The sequence below is a fragment of the Protopterus annectens genome, chromosome 6.part0, assembly GCF_019279795.1.
Source record: "Protopterus annectens isolate FY-2018-M chromosome 6.part0, PAN1.0, whole genome shotgun sequence".
NCBI classification, from domain to species: Eukaryota; Metazoa; Chordata; order Ceratodontiformes; family Protopteridae; genus Protopterus; species Protopterus annectens.
The window spans coordinates 1405496481-1405510706 of record NC_056737.1 but is presented as its reverse complement, the minus strand read 5'-3'; the positions used below and the strand labels follow the sequence as shown (position 1 = coordinate 1405510706).

Below are 14226 nucleotides of genomic sequence, written 5' to 3'. Positions count from 1 at the left end.
TATGTAGACAACTGGCTCCTGACCGCACCAGCAAATCATCTACTAATGCAAAGGAACATAATTAGTGATGCATAGAGGACAACTTGGAGCTAGCAATAACGTATACAACTATATTAACCAAAGTTAAGTGATATTAACAAGCCACATCACTGACATTCTAGTCTAGGTGCCAACAAAGAGAATATCAAGTAGGTGGAAAGGCATGGTCTTAGAAAAAACTCCCAAGGTACATATGAGGTATAGAATTAATAATATGGGGAATAAAACACCAATGTAACAGGATCTGAAGATGGAGATTTCTAAAATGTTTAGAATCATGGAAGCAAGATAGACTACCTATAGGTACATCAACAAAAAGAGGAGGAAACAAACTGTGGATGGCATTAGAATAGGGACCGTCTTAGAGGTTAGGTATTAGCACCACCTAATAGAGGAAGGCACCTTAATTAGCTGGGAATAGAGAGAGAAAGAAATATTACTAACAAACAGAATAAACCTGCTTTATAAAGGTCTGACAAGGCAATTGAAGTCAACCAGCAGGTGTCTAGTTCAGGACAGGATCTGTCCTCCAGTGATTAAAAGGATAACCAACATAAGGGAAGGATTACTAGACTGTAAAGGGTTGAGTAACCACTGCAGCATCCCTACAGTGTCTTCATCCCTGGTAAGATCTGACCAAAGAGCAGTCATTTTCGAAGTCAGCATCTCCCCCGACCCCCACCCCAGCTAGAGTCAAACAAAAAAAACTTCTCCAAAGCTGATTACAACTTTCTGAGGGAAGCTATATACAGCTTCACAGCCCCCTTCTCCTCCGCAGAATCTGGCACATATGTCTAAACTTACACCAAAGTACTATATTAGCATTTATATAGCTGCATGGAATCAGGAATACCAGACGAGATGGAATCATCCTCCTGAAGGAAGAGTAAACCTGTCTGGTGGACATCTACAATACATAAACTGTATAATAAAAGGAAAAAAATTGCTGTCCAGGACCAAGAAGGAGCAGGTGTCTAACTGGAAGCAATCTCTTCCTAGCCTGAACAAGCAAATAAGAGCACTAGTGAAATCCTCCAATGCAAACTTTGAGTCCAAACTGGCCACATCTACTAAAGACAATCATAAGGCCTTCTTCACATATGTCTGCAATCTCAAGGGAATCACCCAGATCTGCTCAGAGCTGGTGGTCAAGGACACCACATACATAAACCCTGTAGGTACAGCCAACATGCTGGCAGACAGGTTCAGTGAAAACTTCACTCCTCTGTCCCCTCATCAGTAAAACAGGACATCCCCATTACCTCCCCCTGCTCCCCTTATCTCTAGGGAGCAAGTCATCACTGTCCTCTCAAAGGCAAAAAATATAGCCTCCATGGGACTCGATAATATTCCATGCTGCATCCTACATGAACTCAGGTAGGAACTTGCAGCACCGTTAGGCATGCTATTCAACTAAAGCCCGAGTACCAGCTAGTGAAAAGCCATATAGATTTATATGGTATGTTGAGTTAGGACTGGTAAGTGTTTCCCAATTTATGTTCATGTATCCAAGGAGGATGATTTCATTAGGGATGTTTTGGGCAAGGCAGGAGAGAATGCTTTCCAATAAGGGAATGTTGTCCCCTGGTGGAATGTAGATAGATACAAGAGTAATACTAATATAGTCATTGAGCGTAAGGTTTGCTACCAGTAATTCTGCAGGAGAAAAGGAAGGTATAGACAGCTTTGAGTATGTAAAAGTGAAGTTGTTGGAGTATCCAATTGCAATCACTCCTCCTTTTTTATTAGGGTGATGGAGGCGTATTATATCTAGGAGGAAGTATGTCCTTATCTAGGTTTTGTGGTTTAAGCCATGTTTCTGTAAGGGAATTAATGTGTGGGTTTTGCGCAGATATCCCAGCATGAAGTTGGCTAACTTTATTAAGTATGCTGTGAGTGTTTATAGAGTAAAAGGAGATTTGTTTGTTTTTTTTTTGTTTTGTTTTGGTAAATTACTTTTGGTTGATGAGGTATTGTGAGGAGTGGTAGAGTTAAGACTGGGACCTGGGTTAGTGTGGATATCACCTGATGGGAGTAGTGAAATAGGATAGTAGTTAAGTTTGATAGTTATTAGGTAGTATTTAGTGTGTTTTGATTTATTTGTAGTTATTATGGGAGGGAGGGAGGGAATTTTATTTTGAGGAGTTGTACATTCATGGGGAGGATGGATGCAGATGTGAGTATTGGTTGTTTGGTATAGGAGAAGTTATAGTTGTGTGTATGGGTAGGGGTATAATGATAAGGGATTAGTACTGTTGGCGAATATGTTAGAGTATGAAGGAGACATAATGATAGCAGTATTGCAGTGGAGAGGAGTGGTGTATGCATAGTGATTACTGGGAGACAAAATATATAATAAAAGGTGGTATGAACCAGGAAGAAGGTTAAAGATAGAGGAGGTTGTATAGGTAAGCTAGATTATGTGTAGTTAGTTAAAGGAGTCTGGTGCGCTAGATGAAGATGTGGTAGATAGGTTTTGTAAGTGAAGGAGAGATAGTTAGGAAACAGAAAGGAGGAGGGGTTGATTATAGGAGGGAAATGGTGAAGACGTATAAAGGAAATGATATGGGGTGGGTGAGAATGGGGGTGGTAGGGAAGCGAAGTGAGCCCAAGTGTAGCGAGAGCAAATGGAGCAGGGCTACACCTGAGAGGCAGAGAAAGTGCCTTTCCAAAGGAGACAATGTGTAAGCTGAGATTTTGAGTTTTAGTCAGGGTAAGTAGAAGTCAGAGTCAATTGCCCTTTAAATGTCTTGAGTTCTTTTATAGTTATTGTTAGTCTGACTTCAGTTTTTGGGAAGTGTTTTTGAATTTTACCCTGAAATTCTTAAAAGGATATAAAATTAAAGCTGGGGTTAGTTACAGATGAAAGAGGAGAGGTAATGACATGCTATTTTATAGATTTAAGTGTTTCAAAAAAGAAAATAGACTTTAGTTTGGGGGGGGCACTAACTGGAGAGTATTATGCAGCTGTTTCTTCCTGGTGATGTACTCATCAGTACAATGGTTCGATTAAGGAAGTGTACAGCAGAATGTACTAATACACTCACTAATATAATTACAATAAAAATAAATAAATAATATTAAATAATAATAATAAATAAATAAATACTTCTCACCATAGGAGTTGCACTAATGTTAAAACACTTTTAGTCCACAGACTGAAATTCACAGAATTGGATTAAAACTTTTTTCTTTTACTCAAAGAAAATAAAATGGCACGTTTCTAAATACAGACATAAACAGTAACCTTATTTAAGGAAAATGTGAAAAACACAGACCAGTGAAAATGTGACATTATATTTATTTTATTTTGTTTATTTCATATTTAAGTACTAGGTTAGCTGCCCTTGTGGGCCATTTTAAGCCTAGCCAATTTCCATGTTGGTGCTTTTATTAACCTATCCCGTTTGGTGTTACACTGGCCTAGCCAATTTCCATTTTGGTGCGTGAATTAACCTGTCCCATTTGGTGTTATATTGGCCTTACCCTGTCATGGTCAAAAATTATATATTGCCATAGTAAGAAAAACTTAGATTATATCATTGATAATTTGAGGGGACCCATGCATGGGATTAAGTATTTAGGAGCTGCCTCAGTCTATTAGTAGTACAGGAGGCAGTCTTGAGGTAACTTTTCAGTTTCTCATTCTTAGATCCACACTGTGTTTGAATATGCACAGGAATGAGATTTGTTTTACTTGAACGTGGGAGTTCCAGAGCAGCAGTATCCTCTGCTCATTTGAGCCTGCTGCTTTCCCTGACTTCATCTTCCTAAGTGTTGTTCTTACTTCTTCTAAGGTGGGCTCCTCTTCTTCGTAGGCTCTTTCTGGGGCAGTACAGCTTCTGTGGGGTTTTCTGCATTCAGAAACTGCTGGAAATGCTCCTTCCATCTGCCTTTGATGTCCTGTGGACTGGTGAGCAGGTTGTTGCTGACATCCCTTATGAAAGGTGTCTGACTATCTTCTTTATCTTTTTGTCTTTGCCTTGCAACCTGATATAGTTTCTTTGTGCTCCTTACTTGGTCACTTTCCAGAAGTTGGTACAGTGCCTCCGATGCCCTATTCTTTGCTATTGCAACTTCTTTCTTAGCCAACCAGTAGTCCTTCCTAACCTGGTTTTTCTATCTTTCACTTCTTCCTGCACTCTTTCTTTCTATTGATGACTTTCTGGACTTCTGCATTCCACCACCAGCTTTCCTTATGTATCTTATTTCCATACCTGGCTCGGTCACATATCTTTTCTGAAGTCCTAAAACATGCTGTTTTTAGGCACTGCCACTCTTCTTCAGCTCCACCTATTTCCTCCTTTTCTTGGGGTGTAGAGCCCTGAGTAATTCCTTGAACTGCTGTACTTTCTCTCCAGTCAACTTCCAGGTCTTCAGCCTGGTCTCCATTGACCTTAGAGCCTTCTCTGACCACTGATTGCAGCTGATTGTAGCAACTAATGGTTTATCCTATGGGGCGACTGTTTCACTGGGGATGACTTTGCAATCATGGATTCTACTCCAGTGTCTTTTCCTTACTAGGAGGAAGTCTACCCGAGTTGCATGTTGGCTACTCTTTTATGTGATCTTGCGACTGTCTCACTTTCTAAACCGTGTGTTGGCTACTATCAAGCCATTTGCCAGACAGAAGTCTAGAATGGCTTCTCCTTCTCTATTCCTGTTGCTTCACCCATGTGGACCCAGGCAGTCCTCATATCCAGTTTTGTCTGTCCCGATATGTGCATTCAAGTCACCCATTATCGACGCCAATTCATGTTGTCCTGCTTTATCTAGTAAGACTTGCAACTTCTGTCTGAATGCACCCTTTTCCTCACTATGACAACCCTGCTGTCGGGCATAGGCTGAGAATATGAATACTGCTGTATTATTACACTGGAGTCTGATTGCCAAATATATATATATATATATATATATATATATATATATATATATATATATATATATATATATATATATATATATATATATATATATATATATATATGTGTGTGTATACATGTATATATATATATATATATATATATATATATATATATATATATATATATATATAAAATCTACATATATATTTACAGTCAAAATAAGTCAAGCTGCCTCATGTGAAAGTCCAACAATAAATTAGACTGAAATGGAAGGAATTAAGAGAAAATTGCCACTGTGTAAAGTTGTCCCTTGTCCTGAGTACAGGTGTATTTTCATGCATCCTTCAGGTGTTCTTTCAATCACTTTCTAAACTTTTGAGTATTCAGTCAGTTTTCTGAGCTTGACTTGAAGATGGTTCCAGTTAGCAAGGATTATTTCACTGAAATTCTTTGCCGACAGCCACAGTGTAGTTGAGTACAAGTTGTGTCAAAGCTTTTACTTGATTCCTGACTGCATGGAGACGAACTTGATTTGCATTGGGCTGTATCTGGTAGACAACTGGCTTTTTGACTTGTTAAGCAAGTGGTATTCTAGTTGCAGGGAAGGTTTACGAAAATTGTGTTAATGGTTTGAATTGTGTTAAGTGTTATAGTATGAGTACAGGAAGTTAATTTGAAGGGCATACTCTAATTTTGGGATGAAGACATTTTTGGTAAGAGATGGTCATGGTTTTGTCCGATGGCTGGAGATTGAATATGCAGCATTCATCTGAGAATGAGCTTTAGTGATGATTAGGTCAATGTGGGGGTTGAAAGAGAGTTTTCAGTCTTTAGGTTATTTGGGCCCAGATACTTGTAATTGTATATCACAGAAATGTTGTCGTTGCTGGTGTATGGATTCATAAGGGGAGGTTTTGACTAGTCTCTGTTGTGTGGCAACTTGCAAGTGACATGGTTTCAGTGTTGTAGACATTTAACGTTAAGAGTTTTGATGGTGAACCAATGGCAGAGCATGGAAAAGTCCCTTTTATAAGTCATACTGAACAGAATTTGAGTATTCTGCACAGAAGTTGTGCTAATGTTATCTGTGTAAGTCTGATGTTCTCTGGAGGTATACAAGTAATACTGTTTATAAACAGTGAAAATACAAAAGGACCTAATATATAATCCTGCGGGACTCCTACAGAGAAGGCACCAGGGCCAGTCATGAAACTAAAATCTTTAGAGATATTCTTAAAAGTATTACAAAAATATTTCAAATTCAAACCATTATTCATTCCATTTGGAAATAAAACACTTAAAGAAAAAAGCTGTGTTTCAATATGTAACAGTTGTGCATATAGAGGCCTATATAGCAGGAAAAATTAACAACAACCAACCCATCACCAACAGTTCAAAAAATAGAGGTAAGAAAAATATATAGTAATCCATGAAAAAAGAGAAACGCTGCATCGATAATTGAAATTGCCACACCCAGTGATTAGTGTCTTACATACAGAGAGAGCCAAAGTCATAAAGTAACAGGATTTGCAAGCAGAAGCAAAAGCATTGTGGAAGAAAGATACCCAGACAATTCCAGTAGCAATATGAGCAACAGGACAAATAAAAAATCATTTACAACTGAAGTTAAATATGCTACCAATACATGTAACCCCATATGAACTGCAGAGGGAGGGACTTTCTGGGTATAGTGCAGGTGCTGAGAAGCACACTCTTGGCTAACATCAAATAATTGTGAAATACTAATTTCATGAAATAAAATCGTAGCCTGACTTAAGAATGGGATCTGTTCCTGGCATGGTATTAGAATCCCAAAAACACATGAAGAAATTAAAGCAGTAAAAGTCTTAAATCTCTTAGGTCAGAACATACTTGACCTCATCGCCTCTGCCTCCACCCCTAGCAATGTCATTCCTTTATTGATCAGGTATGACCAACAAACTGCCATCTTCTCCCTCGGAACTAGTGCCATCCTGCTGAGTAACTCTGTCTTATTCAAAGAGTATTTGGAAATTAATGCAAAAGTGCCCCCCACACCTGACTTGGTCTTTATGATTCTCTAGTCATTCAAACGGGTTCCTGTTAGAATGACGAAAAAGCATTTTGTTGAATGCGTTTTCATCTACACATGTAGGGCGAACAGGCAAAACAGCAAAGCGGCTGTTCAGCAAATTCTTTCCCTGGGAAAGAAGTCGCTTGACCGCTTTGTTGCTTTGCCATGTTCTGAAGTGTAGTGTGGTCCCTTATCCAGTATAGCTCCCGAGCATGAATGTGCAATAGTTACTGACCTTAGGGTTAGGGTGTGGGTTAAGATAAGTGCATATGTATGAAAGTGTTTACTGTTTTATTTTGCGTGAGATGTATGGTTGAGTTACGTGTGTATGTGTTTTCAGCTGTTTACTTTTGTTTTGGGGGTAGAATTAGGGTTAAGGTAAGTGTGTATGTGTTTGGAACTGTTTATGTAAATGTGCGAGAGTTCCTGACCTTAGGGTTAGGGTGCGGGTTAAGGTAAGTGCATATGTTTTAAAATGTTTACTGTTTTTTTTTTTTCGTTAGATGTATGGTTGGGTTACGTGCATATGTGTATTTAGTTGCTTACTGTTTTTTGGGGGGTATAATTAGGGTTAGGGTATGTGTTTGGAAGTGTTTAATGTTTTTTTTTTTTGGGTGGGGTTTGGAACAGCGATTTCTTTCCCTAGGAAAAAAATCGCTGTTCTGTGGTTTCGACATTTTCAGCTTTTGCTGAAAATGTGTCGAAACATCGTTCGCTGTTTTCGGCATTCGGTGTTTCAATATAGCCCCATTCAAACTAGTGTACCTTAAACTACTACTCCATTTGGCATAAGTATAATGGGAAATTCCAAAAATGAATCTCTGTGGTGAAACTCCTAAACAAAGCAACTTAGTAATAACAGGAAAAGACTGCTTGATTCATATAAAAGGTTCCCCGCCTCTCAGCATGCAGAGGTACTTAGGAAGGCCAGTAAAGAGCTCAAGCATGTTATTAAGAAGACTAAGTCATGATATGAACTGAAACTAACCTGCTCCTCCAAGGACATTCATAATATTTTTTTAACTATATTAGAAGCATTTGAAGCAACACCCAACACTGCACTAAGCCTTAGTTAAAAGACACTATTTATTAAAATCCTAAAGATGTAGTCGATATCCTGGCTCATAATTTAATCTCTCCCAATCACCCCATGTTCCTCCCCCCATGAATTCTAACTGCTGTCTTCCCAACATTACTGTTGAACAGATCCTTGAAGCTGTATTCAAAACCAGCCTATAATATCTACATGAGTTCAGACAGTAAACCAAACTGTTTTTTTAGTTACTACAAAGTACAATATTGTTGAACCCCTCTTAAACATATTCAACCTTGACCTTTGGCCTGGGATTTATACCTGATCTCTGTAGAATGGCTGTCATGGTGCCAGTCCAGAACATATCATGGTCAACCCCATCAGTGAAACTGGTGACTTACAAACCCACATCAGCTTGATTTTTTGAAAGGTAGATTTAGCTGATTTCTTTGATGCAGTGAATGCCATCTAACAAGGCCATTCTTTCCTTATTGCATATCAGTAATTTGCTAAAGTCTTTAGTACGATTCCCCATATTGACTAGTTTAAACATAAAGCTCTATCACCCATTAGGTTGCTGATCAGCTTCTCTGATCAAGTATACACAGTAAAAGTTTGTGGTGCTTCTCATCTAAAAGGCACATCTGTAGTGGTGCTCCTTAAGGCTCATCCTAGGTTCGCTTTTCTTCACCTACTTTGAAGAAAGAGAGGTCAGAGAACTATGGATAACCAAGTTTACTGGTTTCTGTAAACTGGGTGGTGGGGTTGACCCACAAAAGGTACTTACATCTTTCAAGAGAGGCTTGCCAGAACCAGGACTGAGTGTGCCCTTAACTTTAATATTAAAAAAGTGTTATGTAGTTGCCCTTGGGAAATAAATCTGTTCTAGTGATTGCTTCATAAAATGTACCTTGCTTAAGATCAGCACAGCATTACAGATCTAGGTGCCTTGGTTGATGACAAATTATATTCAATCAATTGTAGTTAGGAAATGCTTCTGTTTTGACCAGTTATATGTCCTAGTTATATCCTTCTGATCCAAATATGTCACAATGCTCCTCTATTTTACCCTTTCCAGATAAGTCATAGAATACAGTACAACATTTAGAATGCAAAAACACTTTTCCCATCTTGAACGACTGTAGTGTTTAGTGTATATTTTTGTTTATCCTTTGTTGACCATGTTGAGCCCGACTAGGCTAGTGGTTTGTTTTCAAGGACGACTTGAGGTGGCATTTCTACTACTAAGGGAAATTTGGCCAGAGCATCCATGGAACGTCTCTACTGTTCTTGAAATGCGCTCTGGGCCTTTTACATCCCCATGAGCTACCACCAACTCAAGCAGATGGGACCTCTGTTTAATGCGTCATCAAAGGAATATGTTCCATTAGCTACACAGCCAGACAAAAATCTCTGTTGTATTTCCTTGTCCTATAATGTCTCTTGCATTGTTATCTCTGCCTCACTTTCTGGGTTATTAGATTCTGTCCCATTAGTCATCCTGCACCCCTGAAATATGTAATAATAAAAATGCTCACTCTTAAGCCCTCAGTCTTCACAGCAAGATAAACAAGACCCCAGTGGGGGGGAGGGGGGCTTCCCTTGTATATCAAGCAATGTAGAACATTAGCCTTCATCAATATCTGCCTTGATGATTGGGTGAATACTCACAAATTTAGTCCAGGGATAAGCAATGTAGCCATCACTGAGTGGAGTGGCAAATCCACACACTGAATTCTTTTGGCTACATGACTAAGCTCTATATTGTCAGCCAGACTGCCTACTTAACAATCTATAAACCTTACTACAATGTCAGAAGTTAGAGTCTCCAAAGTGAGTGAGTTATCCTACCAAACAGATTGATTTAACACTATATTTTATTTTACCTGCTGCGCTGCAGATGCCGAAGTAGGATTTTATTCATAAAAATAACTGTTTTGTGTCAGTATATGTTTTATTTTTTTTCTGGCACTGATTTTTTTTTATATGTATGTGACCACATCTTCAGGATTCTGAAATGGAGAGGTGTGTGTCACAAATCTGCATACAGCGACAAAGCATTGTACATAAACTCAAAACAAGTTCATTTTCAGAAATTCAGTCAGTTATATTGTTGGAGTGCAGCAGCTTTTCCTATATTCAGTTTCAAAGTAAGGTTTTGTATGTCCAACATGTAGCTGACAAACCTTTTTTTATACAGGCAATACGAGTCTTCTGTGGCTGCATTTAGTGCAAAACTATATACAGTGGTCAGTGTGTTGCTTAGATATTACTTTGTCTGGAGACAAGCAAGTATATGCTGCTGATGTTACCATTCTTTTCCCTCCTGTGATGTCACAAGGTGGATGCATGCCCAAGAAAATAAGAGGGGCTGGTGTGTGTGTGTGTGTGTGTGTGTGTGTGTGTGTGTGTGTGTGTGTGTGTGTGTGTGTGTGTGTGTGTACATTGATCTACTTCATAATCCTGACACCCATATAACCAACATTCATTTACATGAGATATAAACAGCGAAAGATGAAATACCTGAACAGCAAACCTTTCCCTGGGTAAGTAAACCCTTGCCCAAAAGTAAAAGAAACATGCACCGAGGTAAGTGAAACCCACATAGGTGGGGGGCTGCACCCCCCATACCTCCCCTAGCTATACATACCAACTCCAGGATCACACTACAGTGGAGAAAAGGGCATGTTGGGCAAGTATTTACCTTTGGAAAATTTTGCTGTTTGGGTATTTCATCTTTCGCTATTTTCATCTCGTGTAAATGAACGTCTGTTATATGGGTGTCAGGATTTTGAAGTAGACCCATATTTATAACACAAATCGTCAAATCATATTTGCCATTTATAGACATAATTCTATTACTATGTGCAACTGTTTTAATCCCTGCCTTGATAGAGCAGAACATATTCTGTTGTTTGCTTGGATTTCTTATCGGTGACCTGTAGTATTGTAGTACCTAAGAAACCTATTTCTAACATGTTGTGCTACCAGTCAATTATATTTAACAAATAATTAATCTCTTAATCCCAAGTAATGTAGTTGATGTTCTTCGTGTTTCACTGTTGCAGTCATTACATTTGGGTTATCTGCTTGCAGGTAGCCCTCAGTCAGCCTGATTAGCAAAGTCTTGGGTCCTACGTCGGTTGCTGTCCCTTCTTCCATGACGTCAGGTCGTCAGGGGTATAAAACATGCAACCGACGCCATTACATCAGTCTTTCTTGCTGTGCGGTGCCCGAAGCAGAAGCAGTTTGCAAGTGCCGGTCGGCCGACTCCTGAAATTTTCATTTTCGAGTTTCAGAACCGAAGTCTTCAACTAAAGCTAAGTACCCCGTTGGGGAAACTTTTTCTTGCTCTTTACCGATGTCAGTAAAAGTTAATAATTGCATTACTTGTGGAAAGCGAATACCTCATAAAGATTTTCATTCGTACTGTATTCCTTGCCTAGGCCCTGACCACGACGTACCTTGCTGTCGGTTTTGTGCTTTATTTAATCAGCGCATCATCTGTTGTTGGTATATTTTTGCCTCTAAATATTTTGGTTCTCAGTTTAATTATCCAGAAATGTCGTCGGTTAGCCATCTGACTACCGGGATTCCGAAAATACGCAAAGATAAAGACAGAGACAGGCCACCGAGGTCCATAACTGCCAATGACACTTCTCCTAAGCCAGTCGACAGTTTGCTTTCGCAGCCCCTGATACCCGCTACTTCTGATTCGCAGGCCTCTGCTGAGACCCATTCGGAGTCAGGTATGCCGTGAGATGCTTCAACTATGGAACTCGTGGATGTCTCTACCTTGGATGATCCGGAGCAGCTGTGCAGGCACCAGCTTCTGAGGGTGTATTCAGGCCTACGGACTTGCATATTAAACCGGTGCCTCCGTCTTCACATAGGCCTAAATCTCGAACCATGCCTAAAAAAAAACTGAAGCCCAGGCCACATGCTCAGGCCTCTATGCCTAAAAAACAAATGATAGGAATGGCTGAAGATTTAATAACTCTAATTAGGGGTAGCCAACCCCCCTTTCTAAGAGGCCTAGGACTGAAGTTGTTTATGAATCTTCTGAGTGGGATTCTGTTTTTTCTGATTCTTCTGATGATCTGGATTTGCCCTTATCTACTTATGAGGATTCTGATGCAGAGGACTCCATTCCCTCTGCTTCCACTCCAGAGGATTTTTCTTTTAGGGAAACCGTGCATACTCTAAGGGAGCATTTCCACTGGGAAAGCCAGGATTTTTCTGATTCAAAAAAGAGGCTTAGGGATTTATTACTCCTACCTCAGCATAGGCCTTTAGCTATTCCTCCCGTACTAGACATTGTTGATGATGCTTTTTCGGAATCTAGTTTGGCCCCTGATTCCTTGCCTCCTGCTCCCAGAAAACCTGACAGATACTACAGGGTCTCTGAGTCACACAAGTTCCTTTTTAAAAATCCTATGCGGATCCAGGGACTATTTCACAGAGGCCCAAGGGCATTAAGGCTTCTACTGCTAAAAATTCTACCCCTTCTGATAGGGACTCCAGGGCGCTGGATAGATGGGATAAGAAGGTTTACACTTCTGCAACCTTGGCCATTAGGGCTTTAAACTGCCAGTTTCATATGTTAAAGTTATCAGCAGCATGTTATTGGATTGCTTAAACAGAAAATTATGTTGATTCCTGACTGTGTGGAAAATAAGGAATTACAGGATTTAATGCATTCTGCTGAACAAGTTAGAAAACATACTTTGCAATGTGGTTTTGATTCATTAGAGGCCTTTTGCAGGGCTGCTGTTACTGAGTCTGTGCTCAGAAGGCATGCTTGGTTAAAGGAGCAATCCTTGCTTGATCATGTTAAAGCTAAATTGTTGGATGCTCCATTAAATCAGGACCGCCTGTTTGGCAACAAGGCTGAGGAAGTTCTTAAAAAGATGGAAGGTAAAGCTAAATCTATGCATACTGTTAAAGATTTCTTACAAGTTCAGTCTCCTAGATTTAATAGGCACTAGCCTTCTAAGAATTGATCCTTTCCAGCCCGTTCCAGGTCTTTTCAAGCCAACCCCAGACACAGCAAAAGCCCCACGTTTCAGTCCCCAGGGGACACACATGACTAAGTAGTGGGGGGTGGCGTCCACTTCCAAATCTGGGAGTAATAAGACTCCCCCTATGGTAAACTGTCTCAATGACTTCCGTTTAAGATTTCCAAGCACTTATCAACTGACTGCTCCTTTGTGGGGAAAGATAGCTCTTCGTGCAAAGAACTGGGAACTCATTACCCAGGACAAATGAGATGTTCTTCGTGTTTCACTGTTGCAGTCAATTACATTAGGGTAATCTGCTGGCAGGTTGCCCTCAGTCAGCCTGAATATCAAAGTCTTGGGTTCTGTGTCGGTTGCTGTCCCTTCTTCCATGACGTCAGGGGTATAAAACATGCAGCCGATGCCATTACATCAGTCTTTCTTGCTGTGCGGTGCCTGAAGCAGAAGCAGTTCGCAAGTGCCGGTTGGCCGACTCCTGAAATTTTTATTTTCGAGTTTCAGAACCGAAGTCTTCAACTAAAGCTAAGTACCCCGTTGGGGAAACTTTTTCTTGTTCCTTACCGATGTCAGTAAAAGTTAATAATTGCATTACTTCTGGAAAGCGAATACCTCATAAAGATTTTTCATTCATACTGTATTCCTTGCCTAGGCCCTGACCATGACGTACCTTGCTGTCGGTTTTGTGCTTTATTTAATCAGTGTACTATCCATTGTTGGTATATTTTCGCCTCTAAATATTTTGGTTCTCAGTTTAATTATCCAGAAATGTCGTCGGTTAGCCATCCGACTACCGGGATTCCGAAAATACACAAAGATAAAGGCCGCTGAGGTCCATAACTGCCGATGACTCTTCTCCTAAGCCAGTCGACAGTTTGCTTTCGCAGCCCCTGATACCCGCTACTTCTGATTCGCAGGCCTCTACTGAGACCCATTTGGAGTCAGGTATGCCGTGAGATGCTTCAACTATGGAACTCATGGATGTCTCTACCTTGGATGGGTCCGGAGCAGCTGTGCAGGCACCAGCTTCTGAGAGTGTATTCAGGCCTACGGACTTGCATATTAAACCGATGCCTCCGTCTTCACTTAGGCCTAAATCTCGAACCATGCCTAAAAAAAACTGAAGCCCAGGCCACATGCTCAGGCCTCTATACCTAAAAAACAAATGATAGGAATGGCTGAAGATTTAATAACTCTAATTAGGGGTAGCTAACCCCCCCC

At 40.1% G+C, this 14226-nt stretch overlaps 1 protein-coding gene across 1 annotated transcript in view; it reads left to right on the top strand.

Annotated features, from left to right (window-relative positions):
- ZRANB3 (zinc finger RANBP2-type containing 3) overlaps nt 1-14226 on the top strand; it is a 2104294-nt gene that overhangs the window by 1137093 nt on the left and 952975 nt on the right. The gene's annotated exons all lie outside the window — the stretch shown is intronic.